The 13,012-nt window shown below is 42.4% G+C and overlaps 1 protein-coding gene across 1 annotated transcript in view; it reads left to right on the top strand.

The window, feature by feature from the left end:
* LOC311129394 (interleukin-1 receptor type 1-like) overlaps positions 1-13,012 on the top strand; it is an 82,940-nt gene that overhangs the window by 19,733 nt on the left and 50,195 nt on the right. The window lies entirely within an intron of this gene.

Below are 13,012 nucleotides of genomic sequence, written 5' to 3'. Positions count from 1 at the left end.
TTTGAAACAGCAGCCCTGCAAATATCTATGTTTCTTGTTGTTCTGAAAGGTTAAGCACACAGAAAATTCTCCAGTTTAAAAAAAAACACAGAGTTTTAAAGGTCCTGAACAGTCTGAAAATTACTTTTTCTCTCATGGGTAACTACCAGGAAGTTTAAAAAGTCAGGCTGAGTGGGCGGGGAGCTTATACTCATTAGCTCACCTTGACTGACAGCTCTTTGAAACACCTATGTCAAGCAACTTGGATGCAGTGAGCAGTGTTGCAGTAAAATCATCTCAAGCATATTTGGTGACACAAAAAGCAACTCAAACAACATTGAAATTGCATCAATGATGTCATTTATATATACAGTGAGCTCCATAATTCACTGGACAGTGACCATTCTTTTGTTATTTTGGTTCTGTACTCTAGCACTTTGAGTTTGAAAGGATACAATGACAATGAGGGTGAAGTGCAGACTGTCAGCCTTAATTTGAGTGTATTTTCATACATATCGGATGAACCGTTTAGAAATGACAGCACCTTTTGTACATGGTCCCCCCATTTTAAGGTACTACAAGTATTTGTTAAATTGGCTTCACAGATGTGTGTCGTTAGGCAGGTGTATTCATTTGTGTCGTTAGTGAATGCAGGAGAGCTGTTGATGAATAGTAATGATTCTAGACGTTGCTATTGCCTTTGGAGGTTGTTATTGGGGTGTGACAACATGTGAGGGTATTTTTATACATATCGGATGAACCGTTTACGAATTACAGAAGCTTTTGTACATGGTCCCCCCCATTTTCGGGCATCAAAAATCATTGGACAGTTTAACATAATGTAGAATAAAGTAATCATTGTTAATATTTGGTCGCATATCCTTTGCATGCAATGACTGCTTGAAGTCTGCGATGCATCGCCATCACCAGACGCTGGGTATCTTCCCTGGTGATGCTCTGCCAGGCCTGTACTGCAGCCATCTTCAGTTCCTGCTTGTTTCGGGGACTTATTGCCTTAAGTCTCCTCTTCAGCATGTAAAATGCATGTTCAATTGGATTCAGATCTGGTGATTGACTCGGCCAGTCAAGGTTTTTCCACTTTTTGGCCATCAAAAACCCCTTTGTTGCTCTAGCAGTATGTTTAGGGTCATTGTCTTGTTGCGTGATTAAGTGCCGTCCAATGAGTTTGGAGGCATTTGGTTTTATCTGAGCAGATAAAATATTTCTGTAGACTTCAGAATTCATTGTTCTACTTCTGTCTGCAGTCACATCATCGATGAAGACAAGTGAGCCTGTTCCACTGGCAGCCATACAGGCCCAAGCCATAACACCCCCTCCACCATGTTTCATGGATGAGGTGGTATGCTTTGGATCATGGGCATTTCTTTTTTTTCTCCACACTTTTGTCTTTCCATCACTCTGGTACATGTTAATCTTTGTCTCATCTGTCCACAATATTTTTTTCCAGAACTCTTGGGGTTCTTTTAGGTGCTTTTTAGCAAACTGTAATCTTGCCTTTCTGTTCTTCAGGCTTATCAGTGGTTTGCATCTTGTAGTGTACCCTCTGTAGTCCTGCTGGTGTAGTCTTCTGCGTATGGTAGACTTTGACACATCTACACCTGCATCCAGGAGAGTGTTTTTGATCTGTTGGGCTGTTATCAGGGGTTTTTTCTTCACCATAGAGAGTATTCTCCGGTCATCCACTACAGTGGTCTTCCTCTGTCTACCGGGTCTTTTGACATAATTGAGTTCACCGGTTGTTTTTTTCTTGTTAATGATGAACAAACTGTTGACTTGGGCATGGCCAGGGTTTTTGCAATGTTCCTGAATGATTGATTTTCATTTCTGAGCCTTATGACGGCCAACTTCATTTGCATCGACACTGCTGTCTTCCGCATGTTGTCACACCCCAATAACAACCTCCAAAGGCAATAGCAACGTCTAGAATCATTACTATTCATCAACAGCTCTCCTGCATTCACTAACGACACAAATGAATACACCTGCCTAACGACACACATCTGTGAAGCCAATTTAACAAATACTTGTAGTACCTTAAAATGGGGGGACCATGTACAAAAGGTGCTGTCATTTCTAAACGGTTCATCCGATATGTATGAAAATACCCTCAAATTAAAGCTGACAGTCTGCACTTCACCCTCATTGTCATTGTATCCTTTCAAACTCAAAGTGCTAGAGTACAGAACCAAAATAACAAAACAATGGTCACTGTCCAATGAATTATGGAGCTCACTGTATATATATATATATCTCCCGTTTGGCATGTCTTTTGTGATGTGTTTCACAGCAGCACTGACGGATGTGTTGACATGACAACTGAGTCAGAGTTTTGAATGACCCTTCTCCCCCTTTTGTTCCATGCTGGCTGAAGACCTCGCTAGCCAGTAACTAGCTAACACCAGACACAGATGAAAGGGGAAACATATAAGAATATTTTGGTCATTGGTTTACCTGGTTAAATAAAGGTGAAATAAAATAAAATAAACAATTTGCCATAGATTGATAGGGTAAACTTGTAATTATATTTGCTGACACCATTCAGTCACATTTTGGCGCCAGTAGAGTAGCTATCTAGATGTATAAACCACGCCCCTCTGCCCAGATGTTGGTTAAATGGCGGTACTTATTTAAGTTAGGTAAGAGAATATCATGTTACAGTACCAGTGGTGTATTAAAATGAGAGTTAAGGTGATGTCACGTTGTCCCCTAAATAATGAATCCAAGTGTTTGACATGGGGGAGGGGACCAGTAACTTTATGATCAAACTTTATCAATGTATAACTTATCATACTTTAGTCATCATACTTTGATCTGGTTTCCTTCAAATATCATCACATTTCATGAAAAACATCATTTTAACTATTCATGACCTTTAAATCAACACTGAAAGTGTTGTCTATGGACCCCATATAAACACCGGAACAGTGTTAAATTAACTTATGGATTAGTGTAAAGCCTTATTCAAATATTTCCCAGAGTGCCTTGCCTTTTGAGTAAATTGTAGAATTATCACCAATGACTATATTTGTTATTGACAGAGACATGGATGATGTATTCATCCATTTTCGGTCCTATGGACTTCACCCAGTATTAGGTGAGATCCTAAGTGAATGTTATCATTAAAAATATATATGTTTAACACAATACCACACGTCATTTTGAGGGCCTAGTTTTACCCTTTTTTAGGGGCCTGAAACTCATACATATAACTTTGAACTAAAACCACGTCATTATTATCATATTTCCCAGCTGGCTCTATTGCAGGTTGATTTTTCAGAATTGTTTGTTTCAATATCTATGTTTGTGCACATACATTGATTGACTGATTAATCTTGTGCTACACAAAGATAAATTACATACATTTTTATAAACTAATCCAATTAGTTAGTTCAAATCAGTTAGTTCCTAATGTTCCTAACCCGGTACTCTGAATGCAGATTTCAGGTGAATAATTATTCCAACTGTTGGATCTCCACCCACTGATTGGATTCCAATAGGAATTACATATCACCTTGCAAGCTAGCATAATGTGACTTGCAGGCCTGATGTGGCTTGTAAACCATGGGTTTCAGGCCCTTGTGTTACACTCTCAGAATAAAAGGTTTACATTTGTGACTAAAGGGATACAAACACTTATTTATCTTTGTGTAGCATAAGATTAATCAATCAATCAATGCACCTGCACAAATATAGATATTGAAACAAACAATTCTAAAAACAATCATCCTGCGATAGAGCAAGCTGGGAAATATGATAATGATGGGCATGGTTTTAGTTCAAAGTGACGTGTATGAGTTTCAGGCTCCTTTATTTGGTTAAAACTATGCCCACAAAATAAAGCCTTATGAAATAAATACAGTGCACAACTATTCAGACCCCTTCACCTTTTCCACATTTTGTTACGTTACAGCCTTATTCTAAAATTGATTAAATGCAAATTGTTCCTCATCAATCTACACAAAATACCCCATAATTACAAAGTGAGAAAACAGGTTTTAGAAATGTTTACCAAAAAAAATAAACAAGTATTTACATAAATATTCAGACCCTTTGCTATGAGACTCGAAATTGAGATCAGGTGCATCCTATTTCCATTGATCATCCTTGAGATGTTTCTACAACTTGATTGGAGTCCACCTGTGGTAAATTCAATTGATTGGACATGATTTGGAAAGGCACACACCTGTCCCACAGTTGACAGTGCATGTCAGAGCAAAAACCAAGCCATGAGGTCAAAGGAATTGTCCGTTGAGCTCCAAGAAAGGATTGTGTCGAGGCACAGATATGGAGAAGGGTACCAAAACCTTTCGGCAGCATTGAAGGTCCCCAAGAACACAGTGCCCTCCATCATTCTTAAACTCCACCAAGACTCTTACTATAGCTTGCAGCCTGGCCAAACTGAGCAATCAGGGGAGAAGGTTCTTGGTTAGGGAGGTGACCAAGAACCTGATGGTCACTCTGACAGCGCTCCAGAGGTCCTCTATGGAGATGGGAGAACCTTCCAGAAGGACAACCATCTCTGCAGCAATCCACCAATCAGGCCTTTATGGTAGAGAGGCCAGACGGAAGCCACTCCTCAGTAAAAGGCACATGACAGCCCGCTTACGTTTACATTTTACATTTTAGTCATTTAGCAGACGCTCTTAACCAGAGCGACTTACAGTTAATAAAAAAAATAAAAAATAATACTGGCCCCCCGTGGGAATCAATCCCACAACCCTGGCGTTGCAAACGCCATGCTCTACCAACTGAGCTACATCCCTGCCGGCAATTCCCTCCCCTACCCTGCACGACGCTGGGCCAATTGTGCGCCGCCCCATGGGTCTCCCGGTCGCGGCCGGCTACGACGGAGCCTGGATTCGAACCAGGATCTCTAGTGGCACAGCTAGCACTGCGATGCAGTGCCTTAGACCACTGCGCCACTCGGGAGTTTGCCAAAAGGCACCTAAGGACTCTCAGACCAAGAGAAACAAGATTCTCTGGTCTAATGAAACCAAGATTGAACTCTTTGGCCTGAATGCCAAGCGTCCCGTCTGGAGGAAACCAGGCACCACTCATCACCTGGCCAATACCATCCCTACGGTGAAGCATGGTGGTGGCAGCATCTTGATGTGGAAAGGTGAACGGAGCAAAGTACAGAAGAGAGATCCTTGATGAAAACCTGCTCCAGACCTCAGACTGGGGCGATGGTTCACCTTCCAACAGGACAACGACCCTAAGCACACAGCCAAGACAACGCAGGAGTGGCTTCGGGACAGGCCTCTGAATGTCCTTGAGTGGCCCAGCCAGAGCCCGGACATGAACCCGATCGAACAGCTCTGGAGAGACCTGAAAATAGCTGTGCAGCGATGCTCCCCATGTAACCTTACAGAGCTTGACAGGATCTGCAGAGAGGAATGGGAGAAACTCCCCAAATACAGGTGTGCCAAGCTTGTGGCATCATACCCAAGAAGACTCGAGGCTGTAATCGCTGCCAAAGTTGCTTCAACAAAGTACTGAGTAAAGGGTCTGAATATTTATGTAAATGTAATATTTCAGTTTTAAATTTTTAATTGATTTGCAAAAAAAATGTAAAACCTGTTTTTGCTTTGTCAATATGGGGTATTGTGTGTAGATTGATAAGGAAAAAAACACATTTATTTAAGGCTGTAACGTAACAAAATGTGGAACAAGTGAAGGGGTCTGAATACTTTCCGAATGCACTGTATGGCATTGTGTTAAATATATATATATATATTTTATGACAACATACTCATTTAGGATCTCACTTTTTGAAGTCCGTAGGACCAAAAATTGATGAATGCAACAACCATGTCTCTGTCACTTACAAATACAGTGGTGGTAACTCTACAATTTGCTTGAAAGGCAAGGCACTGTGGGAATATTTGAAAAAGGCTTTACACTAATCAGTGTGTTAATTTAACACTGTTCTGGTATCTATATGGGTCCACAGACTCAACACTTTCAGTATTGATTTAACACCATCAGTGTTCTTAGTTATAATTTTTTTTACTGGAGAATTTGTTGTGAAGAGATATATTTTGAAGGGACCATCTCTGTAAAGACTCTGTCTATGCATACTACATGACACGCGTAATAATTGCATAATTTCTTTGCCGTGCATCATTTCTCCAACATGTGTTTTTCTTTAAGAGGTGGCCTCAATAAAAAAGATGGTGGTCCGCAAACAGTCCCTGTGCCGCATGTTTGTCTTTACTTTACTTTATATACTCTTTGTGTGCAGATCTCTGTGAGGACAAAGGACGAGAGGTTGAGCGGGTGTTTTCAGTTTCCGGTGATGCTGCCATGTTAACATCCACCCTGGTGGACCTCAATGTGTTTGACTACCGCAGCATCCCCTATAACATCTCATGGTATGACCCAAGGACTGGGAGAGAGCTGACCAGGGAGACAAGAAAGACTCTGCCGCGGGGAAAGACACTGTGGATTTTTAACATCGCGATGGAGGATGCTGGAAACTATGAGTGTGTTGTGAGGTAGGGGCAATACTTTTGTCTGCTGTGTGTGTGTGTGTGTGTGTGTGTGTGTGTGTGTGTGTGTGCTGTAAATCTTTCCTGTTACCTTTGATAAACAGACTACCCTCCCAGTGCTATAAGAAATCGGCCTTACTGATTGTGAACCACACCAACCCAGAAGAATGCGGTCGACCAGAAAAGGCCGACCAGAACCTGACCAACAAAGCCACCGGTTTTCTGAACTGCCCATTGAGTGACCATATCAGGGAAGTGGACAATTACTCCATTCAGTGGTACAAGGTGAGTCCTATGGGGTAAACAGACAGTGCAGTGCAATGGGAGAGTGTTGAGAGGGAACGCCTGACAGCAGGGGTGGACTGGCCATGCCGGATGGGCTGGTACATTTTTAGCCCAATGGGATTGTCTTTTTTTTTTAACATAATTATAATTATCTGGCTAATAACCAAATTAGTTCACCCAAAGTTCACCCAAATTACAATGACATTGGTTTCCTTACCCTGTAGGCCAGTCTATGGACAAGGTATAACAACAACGTGCTTTGGTTTGGTTTCCCTTGCACTGTTGTCACATGGAAGCGTTTTGGCATTTGTGGCACAAATCTCATTCAAGTCATTTGACCGATATTGGCATTTGTCGCGCATCAGTATGAAAAATGTATGCACTCACTAACTGTAAGTCGCTCTGGATAAGAGCGTCTGCTAAATGACTAAAACGTAAAATGTAATCATGTTCAAATCAATTTGAGATACATTTGGACATGATGTAGTCCCCTGTAGCTCAGTTGGTAGAGCATGGCGCTTGCAACGCCAGGGTTGTGGGTTCGTTCCCCACGGGGGGCCAGTATGAAAATGTATGCACTCACTAACTGTAAGTCACTCTGGATAAGAGCGTCTGCTAAATGACTAAAATGTAAAAAATGTAAATGTAATAACGGGGTCCACAGTGACAAAAATGGGCCTTTTGGGGGCCTCAATGAAAGAAAATGGGCCAATGTCGGGGCCTCAAGGGAAAAATGGTCTGGTGTGTCAGAAATGCCAGGGCGGATTTCTGGTCCCAGTCTGCCCCTGCCTGACAGTGCTGGAAAGCCTGTTTGAACTCTTTCTTTTCAGTCATTCAGTCTGTCTCTATGTATTCTTAATTTCTGTTTAAAACTATAGGAATGTGGGGTTATTACTACTAGTGACTACATTTGAACAATGTTCCATCAGATACGGTATATACTCTTTACATTGTTCATTGCTCTCACACATTGTACTGCATTGAATTGTTCTGAGAGTAGGTCTTCTAAGGTAAGACATTATCACAACTTATCTGTAATTGTGTATTCATTTTGTTTTATTAGCCATATTCCATTACTATGATATTCCATTCCATTACCACTACCTTTCAGTGTGGATTTCTACTTTAAACCTTTCAGGGCTGTGAACCCATTGTGAAAGATGACCCATTGTGGAACAGGTTTAGCTATGTCAATAACAGTGTTACGGAGTTACTCCTAGTAAAAGCGGTCATCCCTGAGGACCATGCGTTCTACACCTGCACCATGACCTTTAACTTGGAAGGGCTCAGCGGCAGGATCTCAGAGACCATCAACGGTATGGTGGACGGTGAGTTTTGTTGGCACAGCTCATAAAAGTTGTCCCTAACCACAGATTATTACCATATACCCCCAATCCTTACCACAGCCATTACAGAGATACAGTGCCTTCAGAAAGTATTCACACCCGTTGACTTTCTCCACATCTTGTTGTGTTACATAGTGGGATTAAAAGGGATTTAATAGACATTTTTTGTTAACAATCTACACAAAATACCCTGTAATGTCAAAGTGTAAGAAAAAGTCTAACATTAAAAATAGAAAAAAATAGAAAAATAGAACACTAATATATCTGATTACATAAGTATTCAACTCCCTGAGTCAATATATGTTAGAATCACCTTTGGCAGAGATTACAGCTGTGAGTATTTCTGGGTAAGTGTCTAAGAGCTTTCCACACCTGGATTGTGCAACATTTCCCCATTATTCTTTTCAAAATTCTTCAAGGTCTGTCAAGTTGGTTGTTGATCATTGCTAGACAACCATTTTCAGGTCTTGCCATAGATTTTCAAGCAGATTTAAGTCTAAACTGTAACTCGGCCACTCAGGAACATTCACTGTATTCTTCGTAAGCAACTTCAGTGTAGATTTGGCCTTGTGTTTAAGGTTGTTGACCTGCTGAATGGTGAATTCATCTCCCAGTGCCTGGTGGAAAGCAGACGGAACCAGGTTTTCCTCCCTGGTCTTCGTGGTTGAATCTGTGTTTGAAATTCACTGCTTGACTTAGGGACCTTACATATAATTGTACTGTATGTGTGGGGTACAGACATGAGGTAGTCATTCAAAAATCATTTGAAACACTGTTATTGCACACAGTGTCACGATCGTCAAAAGGAGCGGACCAAGGCGCAGCGTGGAATGCGAACATACTTTATTTATATTCACCACACGAACAAAAACAACAAAACGATACGTGAAGTCCTTGGTAACAAACACGGAACAAGATCCCACAAAACACAACTGCCAAACGGCTGCCTAAGTATGGTTCCCAATCAGAGACAACAAGCAACAGCTGATTCTCGTTGCCTCTGATTGAGAACCACCCCGGCCAACACAGAAACACATGAACTAGATACTGAAACAATGAGGGAATATTTGGAAAAGGCTTTACACTAATCAGTGTGTTAATTTAACACTGTTCTGGTATCTATATGGGTCCACAGACTCAACACTTTCAGTATTGATTTAACACCATCAGTGTTCTTAGTTATAATTTTTTTTACTGGATAATTTGTTGTGAAGAGATATATTTTGAAGGGACCATCTCTGTAAAGACTCTGTCTATGCATACTACATGACACGCGTAATAATTGCATAATTTCTTTGCCGTGCATCATTTCTCCAACATGTGTTTTTCTTTAAGAGGTGGCCTCAATAAAAAAGATGGTGGTCCGCAAACAGTCCCTGTGCCGCATGTTTGTCTTTACTTTACTTTATATACTCTTTGTGTGCAGATCTCTGTGAGGACAAAGGACGAGAGGTTGAGCGGGTGTTTTCAGTTTCCGGTGATGCTGCCATGTTAACATCCACCCTGGTGGACCTCAATGTGTTTGACTACCGCAGCATCCCCTATAACATCTCATGGTATGACCCAAGGACTGGGAGAGAGCTGACCAGGGAGACAAGAAAGACTCTGCCGCGGGGAAAGACACTGTGGATTTTTAACATCGCGATGGTGGATGCTGGAAACTATGAGTGTGTTGTGAGGTAGGGGCAATACTTTTGTCTGCTGTGTGTGTGTGTGTGTGTGTGTGTGTGTGTGTGTGTGTGCTGTAAATCTTTCCTGTTACCTTTGATAAACAGACTACCCTCCCAGTGCTATAAGAAATCGGCCTTACTGATTGTGAACCACACCAACCCAGAAGAATGCGGTCGACCAGAAAAGGCCGACCAGGTCCTGACCAACAAAGCCACCGGTTTTCTGAACTGCCCATTGAGTGACCATATCAGGGAAGTGGACAATTACTCCATTCAGTGGTACAAGGTGAGTCCTATGGGGTAAACAGACAGTGCAGTGCAATGGGAGAGTGTTGAGAGGGAACGCCTGACAGCAGGGGTGGACTGGCCATGCCGGATGGGCTGGTACATTTTTAGCCCAATGGGATTGTCTTTATTTTTTATTTTTTTTACATAATTATAATTATCTGGCTAATAACCAAATTAGTTCACCCAAAGTTCACCCAAATTACAATGACATTGGTTTCCTTACCCTGTAGGCCAGTCTATGGACAAGGTATAACAACAACGTGCTTTGGTTTGGTTTCCCTTGCACTGTTGTCACATGGAAGCGTTTTGGCATTTGTGGCACAAATCTCATTCAAGTCATTTGACCGATATTGGCATTTGTCGCGCATCAGTATGAAAAATGTATGCACTCACTAACTGTAAGTCGCTCTGGATAAGAGCGTCTGCTAAATGACTAAAACGTAAAATGTAATCATGTTCAAATCAATTTGAGATACATTTGGACATGATGTAGTCCCCTGTAGCTCAGTTGGTAGAGCATGGCGCTTGCAACGCCAGGGTTGTGGGTTCGTTCCCCACGGGGGGCCAGTATGAAAATGTATGCACTCACTAACTGTAAGTCACTCTGGATAAGAGCGTCTGCTAAATGACTAAAATGTAAAAAATGTAAATGTAATAACGGGGTCCACAGTGACAAAAATGGGCCTTTTGGGGGCCTCAAGGAAAGAAAATGGGCCAATGTCGGGGCCTCAAGGGAAAAATGGTCTGGTGTGTCAGAAATGCCAGGGCGGATTTCTGGTCCCAGTCTGCCCCTGCCTGACAGTGCTGGAAAGCCTGTTTGAACTCTTTCTTTTCAGTCATTCAGTCTGTCTCTATGTATTCTTAATTTCTGTTTAAAACTATAGGAATGTGGGGTTATTACTACTAGTGACTACATTTGAACAATGTTCCATCAGATACGGTATATACTCTTTACATTGTTCATTGCTCTCACACATTGTACTGCATTGAATTGTTCTGAGAGTAGGTCTTCTAAGGTAAGACATTATCACAACTTATCTGTAATTGTGTATTCATTTTGTTTTATTAGCCATATTCCATTACTATGATATTCCATTCCATTACCACTACCTTTCAGTGTGGATTTCTACTTTAAACCTTTCAGGGCTGTCAACCCATTGTGAAAGATGACCCATTGTGGAACAGGTTTAGCTATGTCAATTACAGTGTTACGGAGTTACTCCTAGTAAAAGCGGTCATCCTTGAGGACCATGCGTTCTACACCTGCACCATGACCTTTAACTTGGAAGGGCTCAGCGGCAGGATCTCAGAGACCATCAACGGTATGGTGGACGGTGAGTTTTGTTGGCACAGCTCATAAAAGTTGTCCCTAACCACAGATTATTACCATATACCCCCAATCCTTACCACAGCCATTACAGAGATACAGTGCCTTCAGAAAGTATTCACACCCGTTGACTTTCTCCACATCTTGTTGTGTTACATAGTGGGATTAAAAGGGATTTAATAGTCATTTTTTGTTAACAATCTACACAAAATACCCTGTAATGTCAAAGTGTAAGAAAAAGTCTAACATTAAAAATAGAAAAAAATAGAAAAATAGAACACTAATATATCTGATTACATAAGTATTCAACTCCCTGAGTCAATATATGTTAGAATCACCTTTGGCAGAGATTACAGCTGTGAGTATTTCTGGGTAAGTGTCTAAGAGCTTTCCACACCTGGATTGTGCAACATTTCCCCATTATTCTTTTCAAAATTCTTCAAGGTCTGTCAAGTTGGTTGTTGATCATTGCTAGACAACCATTTTCAGGTCTTGCCATAGATTTTCAAGCAGATTTAAGTCTAAACTGTAACTTGGCCACTCAGGAACATTCACTGTATTCTTCGTAAGCAACTTCAGTGTAGATTTGGCCTTGTGTTTAAGGTTGTTGACCTGCTGAATGGTGAATTCATCTCCCAGTGCCTGGTGGAAAGCAGACGGAACCAGGTTTTCCTCCCTGGTCTTCGTGGTTGAATCTGTGTTTGAAATTCACTGCTTGACTTAGGGACCTTACATATAATTGTACTGTATGTGTGGGGTACAGACATGAGGTAGTCATTCAAAAATCATTTGAAACACTGTTATTGCACACAGAGTGTCACGATCGTCAAAAGGAGCGGACCAAGGCGCAGCGTGGAATGCGAACATACTTTATTTATATTCACCACACGAACAAAAACAACAAAACGATACGTGAAGTCCTTGGTAACAAACACAAACCAACATGGAACAAGATCCCACAAAACACAACTGCCAAACGGCTGCCTAAGTATGGTTCCCAATCAGAGACAACAAGCAACAGCTGATTCTCGTTGCCTCTGATTGAGAACATCCCCAGCCAACACAGAAACACATGAACTAGATACTGAAACAATGAACACAAAACATAGACTCTACACACCCTGGCTCAACATAAAAGAGTCCCTAGAGCCAGGGCGTGACAGTACCCCCCCCCCCCAAAGGCGCGGACTGCGACCGCGCCAACATAAACCGAACAGGGGAGGGCCGGGTGGGCATTCTTCCTCGGAGGCGGATCCGGCTCCAGGCGTGACCACCACCCTCTAATAACCCCCCCGTAGTGCCCCTGGTCTGGTCTGGCCCCGCTGGCTGGAGCTGGACTGGACATCGTTGGAGCGGATTGCTTAGGCTCCGGTGTGGAGCAGCTGACCGGTACCTGACCAGGCACCGGTGAAACGGGCACGGGCTGTGCCGGACTGACGACGCGCAGCACAGGCTTGGTGCGGGGAGCAGGAATGGGCCGGACCGGGCTGACGACGCGCACCCCTGACTTGGTGCGGGGAGCAGGAACGGGCCGGAACGGGCTGACGACGCGCACCCCTGGCTTGGTGCGGGGAGCAGGAACGGGCCGGACCGAGCTGACGATGC

The sequence above is a fragment of the Coregonus lavaretus genome (assembly GCF_964263955.1).
Source record: "Coregonus lavaretus genome assembly, chromosome: 5".
Classification (NCBI taxonomy): Eukaryota; Metazoa; Chordata; class Actinopteri; order Salmoniformes; family Salmonidae; genus Coregonus; species Coregonus lavaretus.
The sequence above is the reverse complement of the archived record's forward strand: the minus strand, read 5'-3'. Positions and strand labels throughout refer to the sequence as shown.